Source organism: Lepidochelys olivacea (genome assembly GCF_965140295.1).
Source record: "Lepidochelys olivacea isolate rLepOli2 genome assembly, chromosome: 4".
Taxonomy (NCBI): Eukaryota; Metazoa; Chordata; order Testudines; family Cheloniidae; genus Lepidochelys; species Lepidochelys olivacea.
Genome location: NC_140414.1, coordinates 5,626,056 through 5,638,801, shown reverse-complemented (window position 1 = coordinate 5,638,801; position 12,746 = coordinate 5,626,056). Strand labels below are relative to the sequence as shown.

Sequence of the window (12,746 nt, the reverse complement as noted above, 5' to 3'; positions counted from 1 at the left end):
TGTGCCCAGCCCTAAGGCTATGGGTCCTGGAGGTGGGTATGGCTGGGGGCCTGTTGGCTGCAGACCAGTGGGGGTGGGGGTCTCTTAGGCAGGTGGGGCAGGGGATTAGACGCTGCCTGGTGCTGTGCCAGGGGCTCTGTCTGGGATTGCCCAGCTGGCTCCTGGGACCATTGCCATGCCCAGTGCACAGAGCTGTGGTTGGGCGGTCCCTGGCGCAGAGTGAGGGGTCCTCCTGTAATGCGTCAGGGGGTCCTGCTGGGAGGAGGAGGGGGTCCCAGGCAAATGGCCTGGCAGATCCTGGTGGAGGGCAGGTGGGGGTCCTAGGCAGGCAATGGGGAAATCCCAGGCAGGCAGTGAGGGACTATAAAATGACTCTACACAAACAGCCCCCCACCCCATTTCTCCTGCCATTTGCAGGAGCAAATCCAGCCATGGGGGAGCAAACAACCCAGGAATGAGAGTTTCCGAGCAGACAGGCATGGAGAGGGCACAGGGAAAAGGAGATAGAGAGACTGACAGGGTCCGTGGGATAAAAGAGTTTTGAAAGAGATTTCCAGCTCTCTCATCTGCCCAGACAGATGTATTACTGCACTGTGGGGAGAATCACTTTCCTGTGGACAAGACGAGGATGAGAGAGAGGAAAACCCAGTTCCTGACTCCATGTCCCTCCTGCTGGGGTGTGGCTGCCGTGCGGTCAGTGTCAGAGGGAATCCTCGAAAGGGACTCCTTTGGTTCTGCTTTTTTCTAGGATTGCGTTCAGAGACTTTGTTTTGGGATGCGGGAGGGAGAAAGGAGGTCACAAGTGTGTCTGTGGGCTTAGCCTGGCAGGAGGGGCCAGGTCTCTGCTGTAATCCAGAGATTAAGTAGAGAGTTGTCACTTTGGATGGGCTATCACCAGCAGGAGAGTGAATTTGTGTGGGGGGCGGAGGGTGAGAAAACCTGGATTTGTGCTGGAAATGGCCCAACGTGATGATCACTTTAGATAAGCTATTACCAGCAGGACAGTGGGGTGGGAGGAGGTATTGTTTCATATTCTCTGTGTATATATAAAGTCTGCTGCAGTTTCCACGGTATGCATCTGATGAAGTGAGCTGTAGCTCACCAAAGCTCATGCTCAAATAAATTGGTTAGTCTCTAAGGTCCCACAAGTACTCCTTTTCTTTTAGCATTTTCTGAGTACGGCAGAATCTCATATCTCGCTCTGCAGGGAAAGAGCCTGGGGGAAGCATGATGTGAAATGAACTAATGCCCGTTCCCAAACCTCCACAACGGCCCTTCTCGCCCAGCCAGGCTGCAGAACGACGCTCACGTTTCGTTCTGGTTCATCCCGTCCTCCCATGGGACAGGGGAGCGACATGGCTACAGAGGAGCCAGCTCAGGTAGGGATTATTGGGGGGGTTCTGATCTGTTCCTGCAGAGGAGAGAGGGACAGCAAATACACGGGAGAGGGGAAGGTTTGCACCGTCTGGTTTGGAGCTTGGAGCGGGGCAGGAAATGCACAGGGTGGAGAAAGGGAGGAGACCAGGGGGTGGCAGACCTGCTGGGAGTTGTTTAATAAGTGGCCTAGACTCTTGGAACAGACCCATGAGGTTCGGAGGTGGAAATGCTCCAATTTGGTGAACAGAAAATAACCCACGTAGATGGGGCTGGGAAAAAGGACCAGACTCGTAGTGCTGGAGCCTGACCCAACTAACCAGTGGGTGCCTTTAAATATGAAGGGGGAAGCCACCAGTCAGGCTTAGGGGAGATTTTCCTGCCTCATATCCAGCTCCTCACAAGGAGGAGGGCGTTGGGCTTCCTACAAGAGATCTCTCCCTAGACCCTGCTTGGGGCAGCATCTCCGGTATCTGTCTGTGTCTAGTAGGTGTGTGATGGATCTGGTGAGAGAGAGGAGGGGTGTCTCTTCGCCCCCTCACCCTGGTGTTTCCTGGGTGCTCTGAGCGGGGTGGGGGTGGGACTCTGTTGACTGCGGTCCACCCAGAGTTTCCGTTTGATTGTCTCCTCTCCCCCACGAATAGTGGGGCTGTGAGTGGGGCAGCAGGTCCTGAGTGTGGGGCTCTGGCTCTTTCAGGGGATGGTGACCTTCGAGGAGGTGGCTGTGTATTTCACCAGGGAAGAGCGGGCTCTGCTGGACCCCGCTCAGAGAGCCCTCTCCAGAGACGTCATGTAGGAGACCTATGAGAATGTGACCTCGCTGGGTAAGGGTTCCTGTCCCCTCGGTTCTTGGAAGGGGAACGGAAGAGATGAGGTTCACGCCACCTCCACAATGCCACCTCTGCTCTGTCCTGTTCCAGCATCACCCCAATATGCCAGTGACACACACACGACCAGAGACCCTCCCCTGCTGCTGAACGCTGTGGGAAGAGAGCACAGGAGCAGAATCGCACAGTGTCAAATATCTCCTGTTTGCACAAGTAAAACGGGGGGTTAGGTCCAGCATAACGAGCAGAAGCTTCCTACCCCTGGCCTTCTCTCAAACCCTGAGCCTTCTCCACCCAGACCAGAAAGTGCTTGGGGTGTAAGAAGCAGGCTGCTGGGGTCAGAGCGGCTGGTCCAGGGTTACTGATCACACAGACCTTGAATGCTGGCTGGGGGAATCCAGACAAGGGAGCTCCAGCAGCAGAACATTGAAACTCAGCCAGGATTACAGATGACACAACTCCTCACTGCTCCGGATTGCCCCGTGCATGGGACAATGGCCTCGGTTGCTGGTGAAAATCCTTGAGACCTGGAGAGTTGCTCCCCCATCCGCATGTGCACTAACCACAATCTACTTTCTCTGCAGACTTGGTTTTTTGAGTCCCTCATTCCTGAAGTCACATGACCCCGATTCTTATTTTTCACATTCTGCTTTTCTAGACTATTTAGAGTCTGTTGCTTCTGAATGATAGTTTCTAATTTCCCAGTGTTCTCCACAGCCAGGGATTTTCCTACTCCCTCCCATTGCACTGGACTCACTAGGTTCCCTGGTATTTAAGAACGGCCACACTGGGACAGACCAAAGGTCCATCTACCCCAGTGTCCTGTCTTCCGACAGTGACCAGCGCCGGGTGTCCCAGAGGGAACGAACAGAACAGGGAATCATGAAGTGATTCATCTCCTGTCACCCATTCACAGCTTATGACAAAGAGAAGTTAGGGACACCATCCCTGCCCATCCTGGCTAATAACCATTCACGGACCTGTCCTCAATAGATTTCTCATGGTGTTTGTTTGTTTTTTTTGTATCCCTATTATAATCTTGGCCTTCACAACGTCCTCTGGCAAGGAGTTCCCCAGGTTGACTGTGCGTTGTGTGAAGAAATACTTCCTTTTGTTTCTTATAAACCTCTGCCTATTAATTTGATTGGGTGATTCCTAGTCCTTGTGTTCTGAGAAGGAGTAAATAACACTTCCTTCTTTAATTTCTCCACAGCAGACATGCTTTTATAGACCTCTCTCATTTGCCCTCTTGTCTCTTTTCCAAGCTGAAAAGTCCCAGTCTTACATATCTCTCCTCATACAGAAGCTGTTTCATACTCCTAGTCCGGGTTTTTTTGCCCTTTTCTGAACCTTTTCCAATTGCAATGTATCTTTTTTGAGATGGGCCGACCACATCTGCACACAATATTCAAGATGTGGGCGTACCATGGATTTATATAGAGGCAAGTTATGTACTGTCTTATTATCTGTCCCTTTCTTAATGATTCCCAACACCCTGTTCGCTTTTTGACTGCCTCTGCACCCTGAGTGGATGTTTTCAGAGAACTATCGACAATGACTCCAAGATCCCTCTCTTGAGTGGAAACAGCTAATGTGGACCCCATCATTTTATATGTATAGTTGGGATTATGTTTTCCAATGGGCTGCACTAGGTGCTATCCTGACATCTAGGACTGCTGAGATCCTGCATTCAGTGATATCCCTGCCCTTCCTGTTCCCTTTCTCCACTGAACCCCACCAGCCCATTCTTAGTGTTCCCAGCTTCCCCAGGACTCTCTCATTGTGTCTGGACCTCTCTCTCTCTGCAAGAAGCAGTTCCAGGGAGACTTGTCCTCTGTCTGGAGTCTTCAACTTCTGGGACATGGATTTACTTTCTCTGTGTTTTAGGAGATGCTTTGAAATTGAGTGTCTGTGACATTAACCACAGTGCAATCTTGACTGGTTGAACAGCTGTTTCCCCTCAGTTGCCCAAGCTGGGGTGGCTTTTACACTGCTTTACTGTGAGAACAGCCACTCCTGGGCAGTTAACACCCAGTCTCCAGCATGTAACTCGCTGCCAGCTACACAGTATTGAGCGCTGTTAGTCAGCGACTCACGAATTACAGTGCACCACAGGAGAACCCCAGAAAATTCTCTGGTCTTGGACTTTTGTGTATCTTTCACTGTCCAGCACACTACTGAACGACTCAAGGTCATATGAAGTCTGTCATTTCATCAGTGGAAAATGACACGTGCCGGCCTTGTTATCCCAAATGGATTTTCCAACACACTTTAATCCCAACACACTGGTTAGATGAAACAATAAAATGAGATGGCTAACTACCGGCAAAAAAACCATATTAATTGACTACAGGTAATGAGGTATAAAAGCCAGAATTGTTTACAAAAGAAATGCAAGATAAAACCCAAACTAACATCTAAGTTAACAAGCTAAAACGGATACAAAGCAAATGTTTCTCTCACTATATCCTGAGGCAGGCTGGCTGTCCTTTCAGCCAGAAGTCCCCCTAATTCGCCCCTGCTGCCAAGTTCAGTTTCTTCAGGAGCTGTCATGAGCAGAGGAAAAGGGGGAGAGAGAGAGTCTCAAGCATTTTCCTCCCCTCTTTTTATAATTCAGTCCTTTGTACAACAAACAACTTCAGTTTTCAGCTGAGTCATGGTGACCGGCTGTCTGTTGTAGCTATGAGCTTCAAGTGGTCCCTGTGAAGGAATGTAAATGTCTTCTTCACACCTTCCCCCTCCTGGAGAATGGCAATTTGACCAGCTGCTTGCCTTGCTGTCTCTGAGGAACTGGTCTGAGGGTGTTCCACAGAATTGTAACTTTTTCACGAATATGATACAGTAAAATCTCATAATTTTACATAGTGTTGCTACACATATTTTAACAGGAGGATAATATTCTGTAGATTATGCATTTTCAAATGATACCTCAAACAAGCCATACTATGTAAATAATTGATCATAGTTTTCTAGAAGAGTGAACATAGGGGTTGTGACAGGGTCAGGCCAGATGGCTAAGTAGGTCCCTTTTCCTTGGGTAACGTAACAGAACAATCAGGAACCTTCTGGAGACCAGTAAGTCAGCTGATTCGAACACCTGCAACCAATCAAGAAGCTACTTGAATCAATTGAGGCAGGCTAATCAGGGCACCTGGGTTTTAAAAAGGAGCTCACCTCAGTTAGTGAGGTGCGTGTGAGGAGCTGGGAGCAAGGGGCGCGAGGAGCTGAGAGTGAGAACATGGCCTGTTGGAGGACTGAGGAGTACAAGCATTATCAGACACCAGGAGGAAGGTCCTATGGTGAGGATAAAGAACGGGTTGGGAGGAGGCCATGGGGAAGTAGCCCAGATAGTTGTCGCTGTCGCAGAGCTGTTCCAGGAGGCACTCTAGACAGGTGCATTCCACAGGGCCCTGGGCTGGAGCCCGGAGTAGAGGGCGGGCCCAGGTTCCCCCCAAATCCTCCCAACTCCTGGTCAGACGCAGGAGTCGTCAGCCTGGACTGTGGGTTCAGAAAAAACGGCCAAGCTGAGGGCTGCCGTGAAGCTCCAAGGCGAGCAAATCCGCCAATAAGCGCAAGACCCACCAAGGTAGAGCAGGAACTTCGTCACAGGGTACAGACTGTGCCTGTCTGTGTGTGTCCCCAGCAGATATGTGGGTATTTCAATCCCTCATAAGCAGAGTGCTCAGCATCTTCAGGGACCCAGGGAGCTGGTCGTGGGAATTCACTGGTTTACTAGGCGTGACACTGTAGGGAATTGTGAGACACTTCAATAATAATAATTAATCATAAAATACCAATATGATGAAATTGCAATGAATCATGCTAGATATGCCGTGTAAGGTGTCAGTGAAAATGCTATGATTTTCCAAGTATGATCATTTTGTTTCTATGTTTTGTACCACCTTTGTGTTGTGAGTTATAGAGATGTAGGGTATATCTGTATTTCCAGACTTGTGCAGTGTTTCTGGGTGACACCCCCGGACAGACTGGCATCAGCACTGCCGGGCCTCTTCACTGGCCTGTCAAGGGTCATCAGCTGTACAATGAGCCCATGAAAAGAACCAAGGGGATACGCCTATTGAGTCAGCAAGACATGCAGGGGTATGCCTGTGTACTGAGAACTCCAGGGCTTTTCCATGCCATGTGCTGTGAAGCTTGTGTTTGGGACACAGGAAGTACTAGCCACAAGGCAAAGGGAATAGAAAGGGCAGCTGCATCATCTTCATTTTCTCTTCAATCCCTCTTCCTACCTCTGGAGCAACTTCTCTGCAAACTGAAGCCTTGAACAAAGGACTGAATGACCCATCCAAGCTGTGGATGTGTTCCAGATGGACTTTCAAGCCAGGAACTCACCAATACTGTGAAGAACCCGATATATAGATTTCTGAATGTATCTGACCTTTCCTTCTTTCCTTTAGTTTAGAGGCTAAAGGATTGGCTGGCAGCCTGGTATTTTGGGTAAGATCCAAACCTTTTTTTTAAGGTCAGGCTTGACAAAGCCCTGGCTGGGATGATTTAATTGGGGATTGGTCCTGCTTTGAGCAGGGGGTTGGACTAGATGACCTCCTGAGGTCCCTTCCAACCCTGAGATTCTATGATTCTATGATTCAAACCTGTGCTGACCTGGTAATATGGCTGACCCTTTGGGGTCAGAACATTGTGTTTCTGTGACCAGAATTTTTAAATAAGCTCTCACTGTACCGAACATAGGTGCTGATTGGGAGTCAGAGAACTGGAATGCAATAAAGGGGGCTGTGTGATCTTTTTCAGCTTCTCGATAACCAGTGTGGGGGATCAGAAGCATAGTTTGTGAGTGGTCGGTGATTTTAACTTCAGTGTTAGCCATCAGTTCTGGGAGCATCTTCTCTCCCTTTTTTAGCCTGCCCTGACCTTAGCGTTTTCAGTCAGGACTCCCCAAGGCACACCAGGTCACACGAAGCACTGAAGTGAAATTAATAGAATGTTTTGTTTTTTTATGACAGAGTCTTATGCAATCACCTGAACTCCTTTGTTTTCTTTCATCTGAGCAGGGTTTCCCATTTCCAAACCTGATGTGTTTTCCCAGCCGGAAGAAGGGGAAGAGCCATGGGTCTCAGAGCTCCAGGGTTCAGAGGAAAGACAGACCCTGAGAGCTCCCTGCAAAGGTGAGGAAACATGAAACCAACTCAGAATCTGTAAGTGCCTGAAGGAAACATCTGGGCTGCCCTACGAAGCCCTTGGGAGGTCACTCAGTTCATTATTGTCCCTAGCAGGGGTCATAACCTCAGGGTAACTATAACTCATGGCTTCCTGTAGATCCTAGCAGACATCAGGCAGTAGCTTCCTCCCTTCCCCCCATGAATTTGATGGGATGTGAAGGCTGAATTGATCCCCTCCTCTCTCCCAGTTAGGGGAAGTGTTTGGAGGAGTTCAGTTCCTGTTTTTATTTGACCTCTCTCCAGCACTTTTTTTCGTTGGCCTTCCCCTTTCCATCCCTGTTTGAGGTTTCTGTCTCTACCGCAGCAGGTGATGCGATGGCATGTGAGAAAGAGGAGCAGAATTCTCAGCAGGAAGATGCTGGGCAAGTGGATAAACACAGAGCATTATCACAAAGATCGGAAAGGAACGTGTCCAGGAGTCATGAGCAGGGAAAATCCTGTGAGATTCAGCACAGACCAGAGAGCGAGCAGGGAAATCGGCCAAGGGATAAAGTGGGTAAATTAATTTCCTGTCGGGGAACTCAGAAGGACCTCAAGGAAAGCACAACACAGCAGGAAATCCTCAGGGGAAAGATAAAAAATGCATGCACTGAGTGTGGGAAAAACGTATATGACCAGTCAGCCCTTATAAAGCATCAGAGAATCCGCGCAGGAGAGAGGCCCTATGAATGCCGTGAGTGTGAGAACCTTCAATCGCAGCTCAAACCTTGTTACTCATCAGAGAACCAATTGTCCATTGTCTCAGGAATAATTTGAGTGTGCCCTTCCTATCAGGAACCAGGGAGCATCACATCTATACCATTCCTCCTATTGCAAAATTATTGTTCGGAATCACCAATGATTCAGATTATATCATTGCCAGTTGTTCTCACGTTGCTCTGGGTTGTGCTGAAGAGCAGTTATATTGGGAACTTTCCCAATTATATTTAAAGGAAGAGGAGCAGGGGCAGGAAAAGAAGTGTCATTTCAGCCTCTGTGACACTGGAAGGAGATGGGGTGACTCAGAGATTCCCTCCTTCCCCATCACTCCAGACCTGTTAACTCTGCATGGCTCAGACAGGAGGGATCTTCATCACATTCTATCCCTCCACTTCTCAAAGTGTCACGTGATGAAGCGTTCTCAGCTGTCTGTGCTTGGAGACGATGCTTTGACTTCTTTAATCCTATATCAGAGTCGCTATGCCTGGAGATGAAAGTGTCAAAAACCTGGAAGGGGAATTCAGATGGATCCCAAGCACCGTGTGATCATTTGGAGTTTAAATCCCAGGTTCCATCAATTGGTAAAGCCACTTCTGGCAAGGGGGCTGTTTTGTCCCCCATTATGGGGGATGCTAGGTTACTAAAAAGTTTTTAAATAACCTAACTAATTCTATGGCATGGGGAATGGTCCCCTTCATGATGCAGATGTTGAGGAAATAGAAGTGGGTTTTTTATTGAATTTATCCTTTGTAGGTGCTAAAAAAAAGTGTATGAAATGAAATCAGTGTTGGAAATCTAATAGCTGCAGAAAAATAGCTAGTTTTGAATAGAAACTCCAGCTCTGATAACTAACAGGCCTGTATCCAGTCCCTTGCCTGGAATTGTGCCACCAAATTAAAGAAAAGCTGGGCATGTTTCAGGAAGCCATTCCTCACTAACACTGCTGAGATTTTGAGTGCTTTTGTAAAGGATTCTGAAGTGTACATTTACCCTAACCAAGGCCAAGGATTTGGAAAGAACTGGGGTTGAATGAGTACATGCTCCGTTCTTGGTTTCCATCCCAGTAAAAGAAGCTATGGTGACCAAAGCCCCAAGGAAAATTGTTTGTTTGTACAACTCACTGATTACAGATCCAAAGCATGCCAGGGTTAGATTGAGAACAATCATCCTTCACCATTTGGATTCAAAGAGAGAGAGTGCTTCATAGGACATTCCCTCCTCGTGGATTCCAAACTTGGTGCCTGATCGGGTAATGTCAAAGTCAGCTTCAGGACTCACATAATTTGTCAGACCATTCTGTTTATTAGCAAAGCACTTTGCCAGTGCACACAGATATGTGAGCCCCCTGCAAAGGCTCAAGCTAACTTATTTATACAGATAAGCCAATTTAACATAAGAGACAAAAGGAAGCAGAAACTGACAAATATACATACATATCTTACTTGCATACTAATGTTTACCAATCTCCCAGCTCAGTAGGAGCTCTAAGTTAATTAGTTTGAGGACCCATTGTCTCACACTCCTTAATGTTTCTCTTCTTGACAACTATATTTCAACAAACCCTTCAAGTAACATTTCTTTAATGAATTATAATTTCAATATAATTCATTCTATTTTCACAGAAACCAGGACTTTCAGGCTGTGGAAATGATGGTAACCAATGAGGCAACGAACGTGTCCGGTTCCAATTTCAGACTTCCAGATACTCGCACGTTGAGTCCTGATTCTCTGGTTTTGTGTCTGATGCTCCGGCTTCACAATAAAGCTGATGTTGGCACAGCTGCCCCCATGTAGCTGCACTGGTGTAGCATGCTATTACAGATGCTCTAAGCCAATGGGAGAGATCTCTCCCGTCGGACTTCATTTGTCCAGCCCCCTCCAGCTATATGTCCTGCTGACGTAGCGCTATCTACACAGGGCGTTAGGGCTGTGTAACTACATTGCTCAACTCTGGATTTTTCACACCCCTGAGCAATATAGTTATACCGATAAATGCCTTTAGTGTAGGACGGTTTTCTCTTGTGTTTTATGCATTTACATCCCTTCTCCTCTACCTCCTCCTACTTTGAAAGATTAAAAAGTGTGAAAAGAGAGAGTTTTTTTTCCTCGTGATGCAAACATTCCCACATAGGAGACCCCTTCCACCAACACACATGGCAGAAGAACCAGCGATATATGAACTCAAAGAATTGGTTGGGACCTACGTTGGGACAAACCAGAACTAGAGCCAAGGTTCAGTTGTTGGCAACGGGGATTAAAAGAAAATGAACTCATATGACAAGAATTTGAGCTCTTTGAATATGTTATTGTTTCCAATGAAAATGAATTTATTGGTTAAAGAGTAGGAGACTAATTGTGTGATAATCTGAATCACTTTGTAAAACAAAGTGTCTTGTTTTTTTTGTTTTGTTAGTCATACAGGAAGTGACAGCTGATCTTGAAAAGTTAATTTGCTTTAATTTACCCCCTGTAGTGTAAGGAGTTCTGGTAGAAAACCTCACTCCAATGGTTGGGGTGGAAGAATGTGTGTGAGAGTGTATAAGTGAATATTGGCCCAGTATAGATTTTAAATTTTTGTGTTTCAAATAGAACTTATTTTGCTTAGTTTCAAAGTCTATTTCTAGTGAAAGCAAAATTATTCGAAGAGACAATTTGTAGAAGTTTTTACAAGTTCTTACACTTAGACTGTAAGGGTCACTGACTTCCCCACTTCTCTAATTTGCAAAGGAAAGTCATCTGTCATAGGATGTGTTCAGCAGGTAGGAAAGTTGCAGTCCTCAACCACCAAGGAAAAGGCTGAAGTCCATTACCTTTTAGGTCAAGAAGCCATCTAAAGTCTGGTCTATGCTGAAAAGCGATGTTGACGTAGCCACCTCTCTCAGGGGTGTGAAAAGTCCACTCCACTGAGAGAAGTAGTTAATGTGACCTCAGCCCCAGCGTAGACAGTGTTAGGTTGTCAGAAGAATACTTCCAGTGTTTGGAGTATAGACAGAGCCTGAGACAGACCGATCCCCTATGGGAAGTGAGTCATGACATGAATTCCAATTTTGACCCATTTCCCTATATGTGAGGGAGGTACTAGTATGGAGGGCTGGGCCAGCTGTCCGATCGCCTGGTTCCTCAACTGTAGCTACAGCTCTTCGTACCCATCCACCCAAAGACTGAGAGAAATGGAGAGTTCCAACCGTTGTTATTTTAGTATCTTATTGTTCCTTTCTCTGTTTTTTGTGCTGGTCTTTCTGTTATACCAGGGGGTGAGGGTATAGCTCAGTGCATGTTGTGACAAAGCTCTGTCCTTGTCTCTATGGGTCCCACGTTTCCTGGTGGATTTTGCTAGCCTCAGAGGCTCACTGTGACCCTCCACATAGCCCTTCTCTCTCTCTAGAGGCAAGGGCCACAGCTTACTGAGCCATCATAAGCCAGCAAGGGAGGTGAGGAGAAGCAACCCTCCCTCGCACAATCTCTGTTTCCCAGTATCCATGATTAATCAGGGAGGGGACGGGAGGGGAGGGGGGAGCCCGGGCCCACCCTCTACTCTGGGCTCCAGCCCAGGGACCCTAATAGTAGCAGCTATGGTAGCTGACTTTTGGGAAATAGGACGTGTACAATTCCCTGGGCCACTTCCCCACAGCAGCCCCCACTCAGTGTCTCCTTCGCTGTTACCTCAGGGCCTCCTTCCTTGCACCTGATGTGGATTTGCACTGCTTGGTTCCTCCAACAGCACGGCTTCCTCCTACAGATCCTGACACATGCGCCTCACTGACCAACTGGGAGGCTTTTCACTAGTTCCAGCCAGGCCTTGATGGGCTTCAGGTATTCCAATCAACCTAGCTGTCTCCACTGCTTTCTAGAAGGATCTTAATTGGCCCCAGGTGTCTTGATTAACCTGAAACAACTGCCATTTGGTTACCATAGTACCAAGGATTTGTTTAGCCTGGGGCTAAAATACCTGTTCCACACTACTTAACTATAGCCGTCTTGCCTTGCCCCGTCGCAATGTGTGACAAAAGCTTATTGGTGCCAATTGGCAAAGGGGTCACTGTCATTCACAAGCAACTCCTGTCTCAGACCTGTTGGGGACACTGGGGCATGGCCACTAGGTAACTCGAGCAGAGGGAAGACCACGAGTGTCTATGAAGCCCCCTTGCACTAGGCCCAGGTGTCCTTGCCCCCCCACCCCTCCGCCTGGAGGCACACACAGCAGTTATGCTGAGAATCTGCAACAGTATGTTGCAGAGTCAGACTGCCTGAAACTAAGCAAGGCCAAACAGGGGAGATATGGAAGAACAATGCTGAATAAAGCAGCTTTATGTATAGTTTAACAAATGATACAGAGAATCAGAGAACTAGCTGGGGACTGGATTGGCTGGCTATATGGATACTTGGGGCAGCTTGCTATTGGATAAGTATGCTGGGAAAAAGGATGTATAAAAGCCTGTGTAACTTCCTGCTCTGTTGTGCAGGATTTGAGATTTTATTCTCCCTGTACCTTTTTGCAGCTGCAAATAAACTTTTCTGCTTCTCCACCCCGTTGTGATTATTGGGTGTAGCACACCGGGTAACGAACCAACTCAAGCTGTTGTTCAGCCTCTCGGCACTGGGTGCCGGCAACAGACCTGACAAATTCACCACACCTAGGACCCAGAGC

General features: G+C 47.6%; 1 long non-coding RNA gene across 1 annotated transcript; it reads left to right on the top strand.

Moving 5' to 3' along the window:
• Positions 1-577: 577 nt before the first annotated feature.
• Positions 578-2,778, top strand: LOC311519744. The gene is made up of 3 exons (XR_014711362.1): positions 578-693; positions 1,208-1,379; positions 2,072-2,778. It is a non-coding gene; the product is annotated as an uncharacterized lncRNA (long non-coding RNA).
• The last annotated feature ends 9,968 nt before the right edge of the window (positions 2,779-12,746 follow it).